This window comes from Aplysia californica, unplaced genomic scaffold, assembly GCF_000002075.1.
Source record: "Aplysia californica isolate F4 #8 unplaced genomic scaffold, AplCal3.0 scaffold00011, whole genome shotgun sequence".
NCBI lineage: Eukaryota > Metazoa > Mollusca > Gastropoda > Aplysiida > Aplysiidae > Aplysia > Aplysia californica.
The window spans coordinates 1,349,733-1,362,451 of NW_004797281.1; positions in this window are offsets into that span (position 1 = coordinate 1,349,733).

Consider the following 12,719-nt stretch of genomic DNA (forward strand, 5'->3'; position numbering starts at 1 on the left):
GGGGGGTTGGGGGGTGGAGGGGTGGTCAAGAAAAACAGATAAGGCTTCAAGGAAGATGGGTTTCTCACGGCGGTACATATACTAATTATCATGTGTTTGTGGGTTTTACAATGATCGTTTTTTTGTTCGTCCAGTTCTAGTAGCTTGAAACTAACTTACTCAAGGCTTCTATTTTTTCTTTTTTGTCATGAATGAATGATCAAAAACGGTGGAATTGTTTGTGATTTTAAGTTTTTCAACCTGGCTGGCGCATACATTTTCCTGAAAATTTTCAATATGACGAAAAGTTTTAGTTGGAGGCAATACTTGAAGCACGTTATACATTTTTTCGCAAGTGCAAGTCATGTTCAATGATGCTTGCTACTTATTATTATCAACAAGGTGTTTTATTGAAATAATATGCAGTAGCACCTGCTCGACTAACAGCCACCTGTCCAAAACAATCACCTATTCACTAACGACCACTTCCTACTCCCCGTATTTCGCTTTTAAAAAAATGATAATGACATTGTCCAATGCGCTCATCTGTAGAAGACTAGAACTTTTTTTAACCGACAGTGGGTGCCTGTCTTGGACAATTTGAACGAAAGGAAAGTATTTCGTGCACGCTATAGTGAAGTTAATTTCTTTAACATTAGAACAATCAGCATGACAGAAATGTACAAGGAAAAATATAAGACGTCACCTTTTGGTTAACTTGAGCTGTTGCGTGCGTTGGAAAGTGTTTACTCACCTCTTCTCTCCCATCTGTGTTTCCTGTGGTAAAACCTCGTGAGACTCCCAATATATGGCTTGAAAATTAAGCTTTGCAATAAAAAAAAAAATGGTTATCAAGCTTGTTAATTTTTGTTTTTCTCAACATGCCAGAAAATTAATAGGACTTTCTATTTTAATTCACCCCGTTTCTTGCAAGCATAAAGCAAGCGCGGCGTTGGCTCAGTTGCTATACCATACTGCACAATGGTGAGGACTTCGATTGGGAGATTTTTAACTTGGGTTATTTAGGCAGTTTCAACAAGCTCCATCAACTTGCCTCGGTCTTTTCGGAGATGGATGGTGACCTCGGAGGCCACATTTCTTAAATAACCTTAGGGCATTGAAACAGGAGTTGAAGCCATACGTCCTCTTATAATAACAGGCTTGTAGTTAGGGGATAGTTCGGTCAGCGAAAGACAATTTGAGTCCCCGTAACTTACTTTAAATATTGCACACATCTAGAGGCTGCTCTCTGTGTCTGGCATTGTGTGTAGCCAATTCCCCAGGCGCAAAAATAGCTTTATTTTTATCTTATGAATTTAGGGAGAAACGGGAATGAACTTTCGCTTCTGCCAAAACAACGACGCCTCATGAATCAGTGGACACTGCAAGTTAGAAATCAGAGCAGAGCACCTTGCCGAAGCGTTCTGACAGAGTCAGAATTAATTATAAATTCATCAGTAACGACAAACGGACAGAAAACTTTTTTTTGATTGGCCATGGCTTGATGTTGTCCTAACCTCTAACTTAAGAAACTATATAAGGGCCGCCAAAAGCATAATAGAGCCATCAAGTTTTTTAAGGAAATTATACTTTATTCTTTCATACATGTTAGTGATGCGGCTGTGCATGCTGAGTAAAAGTAGAATTAGAATAGAGAAGGCAGAAGAATACATATGATAACATATTATTGGCAAAATGTTCGGAGGAGATGGAAACGAATAGTATCTAAGAGAGATGGTAATTTAGTCACATGATGTATGGATCAAACAATTTGTATCGAATGTACAACATGCATCAGCTTACTTCTGCTAGGGTATTCCTCAACTTAGCCGGGATTGATTCTGGAAGGCACTACCAAAAATGAATCAGTGCTCTTTTGAAATAAATTGTGCCGAAGACGGGTTAAAAAGGATATTTGGTTGCAAATGGTAACGCTATTATTATTTTTTTATATTTCTTTCTTCAAACTTTAGGGGTGGTAATTGACAGTCCACTGGGTGCACTAAGAGTCATAATAAGGAAAACGAACGATAGCTGCAACATTATAATCAACGTTGCTTACAGCACCGACGTTAAACAGAACTGGACAAATGAAAGAGCATAATATTATTGGCAAAACAAAGGAACGTGCGCTTTGGCAGGAACAAAAGCAAGCTTAAAGGCCTTTGTTTTTTCTTCATGTTTGCTCAACGTCTTCTCTGATGAAATAAAACATAAATTCTAATTCATTAGAAATGAGTTGTGGGAACATGTTTAGAAGCTAGTTATCTAGCAAGCATGTCCAGCTAATGTTTTGTTTTTAGCAAACAAACACCTCCTTTTTCTTACTTCATATCTTCAACCTTGGCCAAGGTTAATCAAGATGCAGGAACTCAGAGCAACCTTGATCATTCTACACTTTTCTTCTGAATATTTAAGAAGCTTTAAAATGTCTCAAATCTAATTATATTTTTTGGTTTGTTTTTTTTGTTAATGTTGTTGTTTTGTTTTGTTTTTTTGGGTTTTTTTGTTGCGTTTTTTGTGGCCCTTACTTTCTGCTCTGCTTGTGTATTCTGAGAATGGCCACTCGTTCAACTCCACAGTTAAGTTTTGGCAGCATTGAAGAAATGAAGAATTTTATTTAAGAATATTGCAAGGCATAGTGTAAAGCCAGAGAAATATTTGTCTTTAAAAATAAAATCCTAATACTACTATTACTAATAAAGATAATAATAATAATAACAATAATAACAATAATAATGATGATAATAATGATGATAATAATAATCATCATCATCATCATCATCATCATCATCATCATCATCATCATCATCATAACAATAATAATAATAATAATGAATATGATCATGATAATGATGATGATGATGATGATGATGGTGATGATGGTGATGATGTAGATAACAATAACAATAATAATGATAATAGTAACACTATTAATATGCTTCCTCGGAAGTTGAGAATGTTTCTGAGTGTTCTCAGAGGGTCTGCTGTGGTAATAATAGTTGTAAAGCGCATAGAGAAAGCTTTTGAGCATGGATATTCGCTATATAAATGCAATTATTATTATTATTAATTATTATTATTATTAACAATTATTTGTACTACCCATAATAATGATTGATGGTGATGTTAATAAGAATGACAACAAAAATCATAAGAAGAAAAAGAAGAAGAAGAAAAAGAAGAAGATGAAGAAGAAGAAGAAGAAGAAGAAGAAGAAGAAGAAGAAGAAGAAGAAGAAGAAGAAGAAGAAGAAGAAGAAGAAGAAGAAGAAGAAGAAGAAGAAGAAGAAGAAGAAGAAGAAGAAGAAGAAGAAGAAGAAATGATGATGATTATTCTTTTTTTTTTTTGGGGGGGGGGCGTATATCGTGCTAGACATTAGACAGAACGTCTAATGCCCTTTACAATTACTGTTATTACATCAACAGATCCTAGACAGCCCAGAATCTTTATCAGCTTCCCTCGTATCTTTCAGTGCAAGCAGCTGCCTGTACGCTCAAACTTAACCAGTCGGACAAGGCGGTTCACTGTTTATAGCGGGGTACCCATTGGCACCACGGTAAAGTCAGGGAACTTCGTGTAAAGTAATTTTTTTCCGAAGACAAAAATGACAAGTCAGTGGAGAAAAATTGTAACACAGGTGCTCCCATTATGTTCCTGAGCGAGGCAATAATGAAGCTAGGCTCCTGCTGTACTCTACTTCAAAGATCTCGGAAGTAGATAGTGTTTAAAAAGCCATTGTGGTTCCGATGACCTTAATAGATTTGGATTAAAACCATTTCCAAAGTCTTCATTAATTATTTCACGGAAGACATCTTGCAGAAATGTCATTTGCATTTAAGATTTGATAAGTTATTCCACTGGTTCAGTGTCAAGATTTGTTTCCCTTGCTACGAGTTGTTTTATAGATGCGTTTACACTGTTAACAATGTGTGCTGTGTGTCTTCGTGTACGTGTGAGTGTGTGTGTGTGTGTGTGTGTGTGTGTGTGTGTGTGTGTATGTGTGTGTGTGAATGTGTGTGGGTGTGTGTGAATGTAAATGTGTGTATGTATGTGTGTATATGTCTGTGCGTTAATGTATGTATGTTTGTATGTGTATGTATATATTGTATATATTATATGTGTGTGTGTGTATGTGTGTATGTATGCATATAAAATGTGGGTGTGTATGTTTGTGTATGTATGTGTGTATGTATGTCTCTGTGTGTATGTGTGTGTGTATTTTTGTTTGTCTGTGTCTGTGTATGTAGGTCTGTGTGTGTATGCAGCAAGCACTTGTTACATTTTGCTAGTGTCTTTTTTTTGCTCGTCTATTTGTTTGTTTGTTTGTTTGTTTGTTTGTTGCTTTTGATGCAGAGGAGGTTGTTATCTTTCCATTTCATCTAAGTGTCCTTTATTTTTTTCACTAGTTTCTGAATTTTTCTTTCAGCTGTTGTCTGTTATTTCATTGTGTTCTTGTTTGGGCGTTTGCTAGGAGTGACGTTTGGGGGCAGGAATTCCTTTTCGACAATCTGTTGGTTTATCAGTATGATTTATAGGTTATGATAGAGAAAATATATAATGACCAAAACGGTTTATCAAAGTTTTAAGTAGCTTAACTTCTCGTAACTGCCAATGACATACTAAGGGAAGCGTCCTATATTTCCAAAAGCTGGAAAAGATGCTATAACACGTACACACTGAATCTTACAATGACACCTAAACCTCTGCATGAGAAGGACAAAGCTGGCTGTGTTTTTTCTTCTTTGTTGTCTTTTCATTTATTTTTAATTTTTTTGTACACATGTTGTTGGGTTGTTGTTGTTTTTTTAAGGGGGTGGTTTTGTTTTGTTCGGGAGTGGGGGAGGACTGAGTCTTTTTTTTTAATTATTGATTCTTTAAGAGATTGGGGACGGCTCAAGATGTAGATTCTGCATAAATCCTGCTCCCTTAACAGCGCCTCGTGCACGACAGAGCTTATGGGGCTGACCTCAAAGAAACACAAACGCATTTATCCTATCAGATCTGAAAGGACGCGTACACTGCATGAGGCAAATGATACTCTTTGTACGTCAATAATTATTTCCCTTGACATATTCGTTTTTAAATATTTCCCCTGCTCGCTCGACAAAGCAATCCGAGCCGAAGCTCCATGCTGTGAGGGCCACTACATCATTGTGAGAGAAAGTTTTAATTTGTCCAAAGGGGACGAATAAAAAAAGAGTTGGCCTGGCTTCCCAGGTCCTTGCACTGTGTTCTGGCTAGTTCTCCTGTATGATTTAGAGTCCGTTTAAACAATTATATTCTGATATATTATATTTTTTCTTCAAAACTCCTTTGAGCATTTCGCCGTATGTTTTGTATAGGTGTCTTAGTTTCGACATGATATCTGTCTCGTGCGTGGTCAATGTGATTGCATTACCATGTGGAACAACCGAACTGAGAGCCATGAACCGTTATAGACGTGTACAGCACAGACGTTATTTTGGGGTGTGTTTTTTTACTGTCCATTTGTTCTGTTTCCTTGTGGGAATTTGGCGTTTGTTTTGGTTAGTTTTCTTGTGTTTTTCCTTTTTTTTCTTATTTGTGGAATCGAAGGAGATAGACGGCCCGGGGTTGCGGAGGAAAGGGGGGGGGGGGGTCATTTGTGGAATCAGAAAGGATAGAAGGAATGGGGTTGTGGGCTGTTTTCGGGGGGGGGGGGTGTTGTTTTTGAGAAAAGCTCGAGAGAAGCTGCACTTGATGAGAAGAGAGACAACGCAGCCATCGCACTGGGTTATGGCTAAGAAAATGATCTGGAGAGAATTATGTCCGAGAGACTTTTGCTTTGATATGATGAAGCAATAGAAGCAGTTGAATATTCATAAGGTGATGCCACAGTTTCATCACGTCCACCAAGTCCACAGAATACGGAAAAGTACAGAGTCGTAAAAGACGTTAATTAGGCTGTAAAAATATATTCTTGGCGAATGAAGAACACAGCGGCATTGTGTCCTTCTTTCAGGATTCCCATTTACATTAACCTTGCAATATGAGACAAACCAAGCTTGCATCATGTGTATGTTGCCAGTCAGATAGTTTCGTGGTTACTGACCTCTCTTGTGGTGCAGCAGCTAGAAAGCCGGTTTCGGGCTAAATAACGCTAAATTAGATAATTATACTTTAAATTTTCTGGACAAGTCCTGAACAATAACTAGAGAGGTACGCAAGCCTCTCTGCGCCCTAAGGTTGTGTTTCGGGAGATTCTAGAGCAAAGATTTGAGTCTGAAAATATTTTTTCCAATTTTGTTTTTAAAAATATTTTTAAAAAGCACGCTTTTTTCATGGCTGGTACTATTTTTATGCTCTATTTCTAACTCAATTTCAATTAAACTTTCTCAGAATGTCAAACCATATCAATTAAGTTTTCTGTAAGAGGAATGTTTGATAATGATAAATACATTTGTTCTTAATCTGTGACCTTGAAAATCTAGGTTTTCCAGTTTTCCACTATTTCGCTATAGCCGGGATTGAAAGATAAGCTTATTCTGCCCCACTACCATTTAGAGTCAAGGTCTGGCAACTCTTTGTACAAGTTTCACATTGGTGGCAAACTAGTCTTGCATTGAGAACACATTTATAGTGTCACATCTCTCTAAAAATGGGTTCAATTCCCCCTTTCAAACTAAAAAACTCTTTAATATTAAGAGATTGCATTTCAGTCCCATCGGCTACCTCTGACAAGACAGTGCCTTGAAACCTGCCAGGCCACTCAAGTTCGGGAAGGCCAGATAAAGAGACTGCACATAATTTGTCTTTCATTCTGCAGTCCATCATAATAATCTCCTGAGCTAACCGTGATTTCTTTATCTATAAGAAGATAATCTGAACCAGTTTGTAGTTTTAATAAGGATATGAGGACTTAGCAGTTGCTTTTTCTTAAGGGGCGGTACTGAATATTGTTAATGCAGGTAAATCTCACCACAATGCCTTTTCATCTTATTGAAGAAGGAGCAGCAAACCTCCCATCTCTTGCCAACTGTACTGCGGAATAAGCTTTTTGGGGCTATTTTCTATCCCGCCCCCAACCGGTCCCTCACTACATACACTCGCACACACACGCGCTTAAGCATGCGCACGCACAAACACACACACACACACACACACACACACATACACACACACACACACACACACACACACACACACATTAGAAACGTTGGGCGAAGATCATGCGTTCTTCTGTGTGTTCATGTTATCTCCCATTCGCATGCTGATATTATTTATTGGAAAGCGAAATGAACAAAAGCAATTTTGGAGCCTTCATGGCCGTTTAATTATTGTGTTTGGTTCATATGATGCCCGGGTGGAGAGGGGTCGGGGCAGGGGTGGGGGGGGGGAGGGGGGTGGGTAGGTCAATTTTTGCATCAAACCTTATATAGTTGTCCTGCACTTTTAGCACAGCGTGATTTGTGTGGATTGAGGTATTAAAGTACATCATAAATATTTCACGATGCGGTGAAATCAGGCGCTCGTCAAGAAAATTGAGATTGAAGAAGGTGGGGTCATATGGTTTCCAATGTAGAAAATGGCCGCCAAAATTTGATTATTTCCATGGCTTGATATTGCGTGGAAACTGAAAACTTACATTTTTGGCCTTTAATCAACGGTTTTTTTCAGGAAAATTCACCCAGAAATATGTTCTTAATTTAACAGCAATGGTGTTCAGCCAAAAACCAAAAATTCGATATAAATTGCCAAACTGTGAGAACAATGCCAGTTTCTTCAATTTCACTATTTTGACAAACGCGTGATTTCACTACACTGCCTCACATAATATAGAGTTATGATATCATCCTAAAGTCTTTTCATTTCCCTTGTTTTTGTTCAGAAAAATACCCGCCCCATTTTCTAAAAAGTTGAGATATTTGCTAATGAACGGGGTGGGTAAGGGTCCCCAGGTTTGAGAGGTAAAATTTGCGAAATAATTTGTTTGGAAAGTTTTGTAACTTCCATATTTTGGAAACTGAAAATTTTGTTTGCCCTTACCTGTTTCCTCTATCCATTGTACATAAATATGTCTACTGTGTGTGTATGTGTGTGTGTGTGTGTGTGTGTGTGTGTGTGTGTGTGTGTGTGTGTGTGTGTGCATTTTTGCTTATGCGTGTATCTGTGTATGTATGTCTGTGTGTGTTAGTGAGTGAAAGGTTGTATGTGTGAGTATGTCTATGCGTGTTTTGTGTGAGTGTGAGTGTGTGTGTGTGTGTGTGTGTATGTGTGTGTGTATGTGTGTGTGTGTGTGTGTGTGTGGTAATGCGAATGTGTGCAAGTACGTGGGCATGCCTCTGATTATAATTATTCTTTCTTTCCATTCTCTCGAGTATTTATTTTGTTTTCCTCTTCTTCTGTTCCTCGCTTATTCCTTGGTCGTGATCATAGTCACCTTTGTGTCCTCAAGTAGTCTCAGTTCTCTGGCAATAAATATAAAGGTGAACACTTCATTGTAATTTAAAGAGCTCTGACTTGAATAAGAACATCCCTACTTTAGAAACTTGCCAAGGACATCTTTATCACGCAATTAGCGACTCAATCATAGATATGGAGAAGGCTTTGACGTTATCAGCTAACTTCCAGACACTTCTGATGAGTTCTAGAATCTTCCTCCAATACCCATATGGCAGGTATTAATTTCACACTATTTGAAGCACAGAAACTGTTGGGGTTTCTCCAATATCTGACATGGCGTACTCTTGGCTAATACATGTATAGCTATGGTTAATTGTGGGTGTGTATATACATATATATATATATATATATATATATATATATATATATATATATATATATATATATATATTTATATATATTTATATATGTGTGTGTGTTGTGTGTATGTGTGTGTGTGTGTGTGTGTGTGTGTGTGTGTGTATGTGTGTGTGTGTGTGCATGAGTAATACCTCGTTGTATTTCTCTTCTGTTTTCCTACAAGGTGCCAGCAAAGATAACTAATTTTCTTACATGATTCGAGAAAAAGATGACAGTTCTTGATATACTTTTCCCTGTTTAGTGATGAACTAAGGACTCAACAAAAGGACATGACAGAAATAAGAGCCAATAAACATAGAATTTCTTATTACGACATAAGAGAGGGGCAGGAGGGGGATAGACAATATGGTATACATAATGTATGTATTGGTTCCATGATAGCATTCAATCCACTTATCTTTTTGGATAAATATTACATTCTTATTCTTGGATTTTAATGTTTAAAAATAAAAGGATCAAAGCAGGAGCAATGCTTGTACTTCTGTCTTTTACCTTCCTTCTCTCCCACCCCAACCCCCTCCCCCGGCCTAAAATGAAATAAAGTTAAATTAAATAAAGTAAAATAAAAGTACAACAAAATTGAATTAAATTAGATTAAATTAAAATGAAATTCTTTTTAAAAAATTTTAAAATAAAGTTAATAAATTAATGTTTACAACTAAAATGACTTCTGTGACGTAATGATCAGGCTCTTCAGTGGGTGGATGGCGGGTGCTCTGGTGTGGTTTGTTCCTTCTTTCCTATTGAACATCTATCATCCTGATCTCTCTCCTTCTTTTTTATGATTGTTACTCGCTTGTAACACCTCTAATCTTCTGCACTTATATGACTTTATTGTGTTGCAAGTGCTGTAAAACTCTTACTGAAACAGAAAACAGACTCCTTCACATTCACACACAGATTCTTGAATAGCGCGTCTCTTCTATCTCGTTTGCACTGACAGTCAAGATGAACCCAGGCGTCTCCTTCTTTACCCTATCCGTAAGTCGTGTTTTACTATCGTATCCATACGACGTGAGGAACTCTGTGCCACCACTTTCCAAAGAGAAAATTTACTCGTTAATCCAATCCGTACTCTTTGCAAAGCAGTTGGTCAAAATCATTTTATTGAGAAATACTGAAAGTTTCAAAGAGATCTTCGCACAACAAGTAATTTAAAATGTAATGAATACAACCCCGGGGGACCAAATGATCCCAGGGCGTACTTATAGCGTTGAGCTATATCATTTATAAATATTTTAATTGTTCCTAGGGACCGTAAGAGTTTTACAGTCGTTTACAGTCGTACCACTTAAGAGGCAAAACCGAAACATCTTCACATTTTTCATCGGAAATGAACACTGTCTGTACAGATTGAAATAAAAATAACATAGTACATAGAAAGCAGTTAAAGACGGGCGCATATAACACTTGCAAATTGTCCAAAGTGAAGAATTTAAAGGACAAAAGGCGAAGGGGGTGGGAGGGGGGTGAGGAGCAGGTTGGTTCTACAAGTTTCACGTCTTTTTATTTTTTTCTTGCCCACCGAAAACTATCTTGGCGCAAAGTTTTTTAAATCAAAATCTAACGTTCTCTTCTTGGGTTTATTTAAGCTAATTGAAACAATTTCTTTTGGCGCATTTTTAATTTCCTTTATATCTTGACGTAGTCAAGCCAAATGCCCAGCTTCAAACAGGCTAGCCACAAGTGGCATATTTAATAACATACGGGCGGAAGTCCTTTTGTCTTTTTCCAAATTTCGAAAACCTGTTTGACAGGCACTTGATTACCAACTGAGCACGAAATAAAAAGCCATGAATCTTTCAAGAAAATGTTGGATTGTTTTTATTCTACAGCCGTAGAAAATCTTTTAAAGCGTTCAATAGCTATTGGAAACAATGCAGTGTTTCATAGGCTGAGGTTATTGTACTAGAATGAAGGAAAGATACATTTTCTTTCACTGTTTTATCTTTTTTTCACAAGCAAAGAAGGTTTGATTTGTGATGAAATGGAGTGTGCGTCTTGGGGGACAGAAATTTACAGCAATAAATAAAATGAAATATTTTTTAAAACCATTTTTCTGCAGTGTCTACCCTTTTGGTTTTTAGATATTACAAATAAGAACCCTCACTGTGTACTTTTATCCCCTTGTTTGCCTGAAAATCCGATGTCGTTTTCAGTTCAAAAGCTGAAAAATATGTGATACTTCAATCGCTGTTTAGGAGACGACAAGGAAACTCACATATCAGAAGTCGTGGGATAAGTGTCAAAAAAGCGAAATAAATAGCGATATTATTGTAAGGTGCAGTGTCCTATTTCATGGATCACCTTTAAAAATTTTGTGAGGCCTTATTTCACTAGTCGACTACTAGCAGACACAAAGGGATAACACTACACCTATCGTCGCCTCAAAACTCTTTTGTCCAAAGTGTACTTACGTACTTAAGTAACGAGTTCGCTTTGGACAAAGTAGTTTTAAGGCAACGCTATGTGGTGAAGTCTTTGCATATTGAACCCCAAGGGGTGGGTCTTGCAATAGAACTCTTTGTTCCAAGCTCAACTAGAGTTAACACTACGGCCACGTGACACACAATAGAAGAAAACATTGGGATAACTAGCGATGTCCAAATTATCTTATTTTTTCCCCTTAAAGTCCTTAGAGTGTAAAACAATGACAACATAAAAGTAGAAAAGGAAACTGTCTAAAATAACTACAAAACGGATTATCCTAATCCAAAATACAAAAACTTAAAAAAATTCGGCGTAAAGAAATAAAAAGTATCTGGATTTATATTTCAAGTTCCTTTAAAAATGTGACAACACCGGCCCCCTCCCACTCCTTCCTTTCCCTCCCCTGTAGTCTTTAATTGTTTCTTTGCTTGTATAAATTCATCATTTGTCTGTTGTTTTTCTTTCGTAGATGTCGTTTGGTGTTCTTGGTTTGCGTTGCAAAGTGCACACAATTGTAAGAAAAAAGGATGAAATACTATAAAGAAAAAATGGGTCTCGTATCTATTTATGTTGAATTCTATTTTTCTAGCTTGAGGACAAAAAGATTGAGAAATAACACAGTTTTAAGACGTATTAGCAAAGGGGTCGGGAACAGGTCCTGTTTTCTTTGTCCATAACCAGTTAACCTTTCTTGCACTGTCTTTGGAGCCGGAAGCTCCAATCCCAAAGAAAAGATTAAACTGTCAACTGTTCACTTTGGGAGAAGATTTAGGTTCGTACTTTTACTGTAATGTTATAAGTTACGACGAGAGACAACACAGTGAGTCTTAAACCCATGGACAGCTACTGACAGATGGAGACATCGGGAAGTTTAAGAGTTGACACAGTTTAAAGAGATAAATTATATTTTCTTCGTGTGTTTGATATATTCTAAAAGGGAAAGTATTTGTGTTTTAGTCTCAGGCTCAGCAGGATGGATGAGGTCGGAATAAGGTGGTTGAACTTTTAGTTGACCTCTGCGCCCTGAAGAATATGATTAATAAACAGACTTTGCTAGTCGGGTTGGTTATAACGTCACCCATTGAGTTTATATTTGAAATATAATAATATGTAGTGTTTAAGACTTTGTTCTTATATGGGAACTATATTATGTTCCTCAGTTTTCTCACAACTTTCAAGAATTGATCTCTCTCTCTCTCTCTCTCTCTCTCTCTCTCTCTCTCTCTCTCTCTCTTTTATTTTTTCTCTCTCCCGCTCTCTCTATCTCTCTTTATCTCCCGTACTCTCTCTTTATCTATCATACTCTCTCTCTCTTTGTCTCTCTCTCTTTCTGTCTGTCTCACTCTCACTCACATAATCACACACATCGACTCACACACATACACCTACACAAATACACACCCACATACACACACATACACACACACGGACACACACTTTCACACATACACACATACCCACACAAAATCGATCCACAAATACATATACATTTAAACACACACACACACACACACACACACACACAC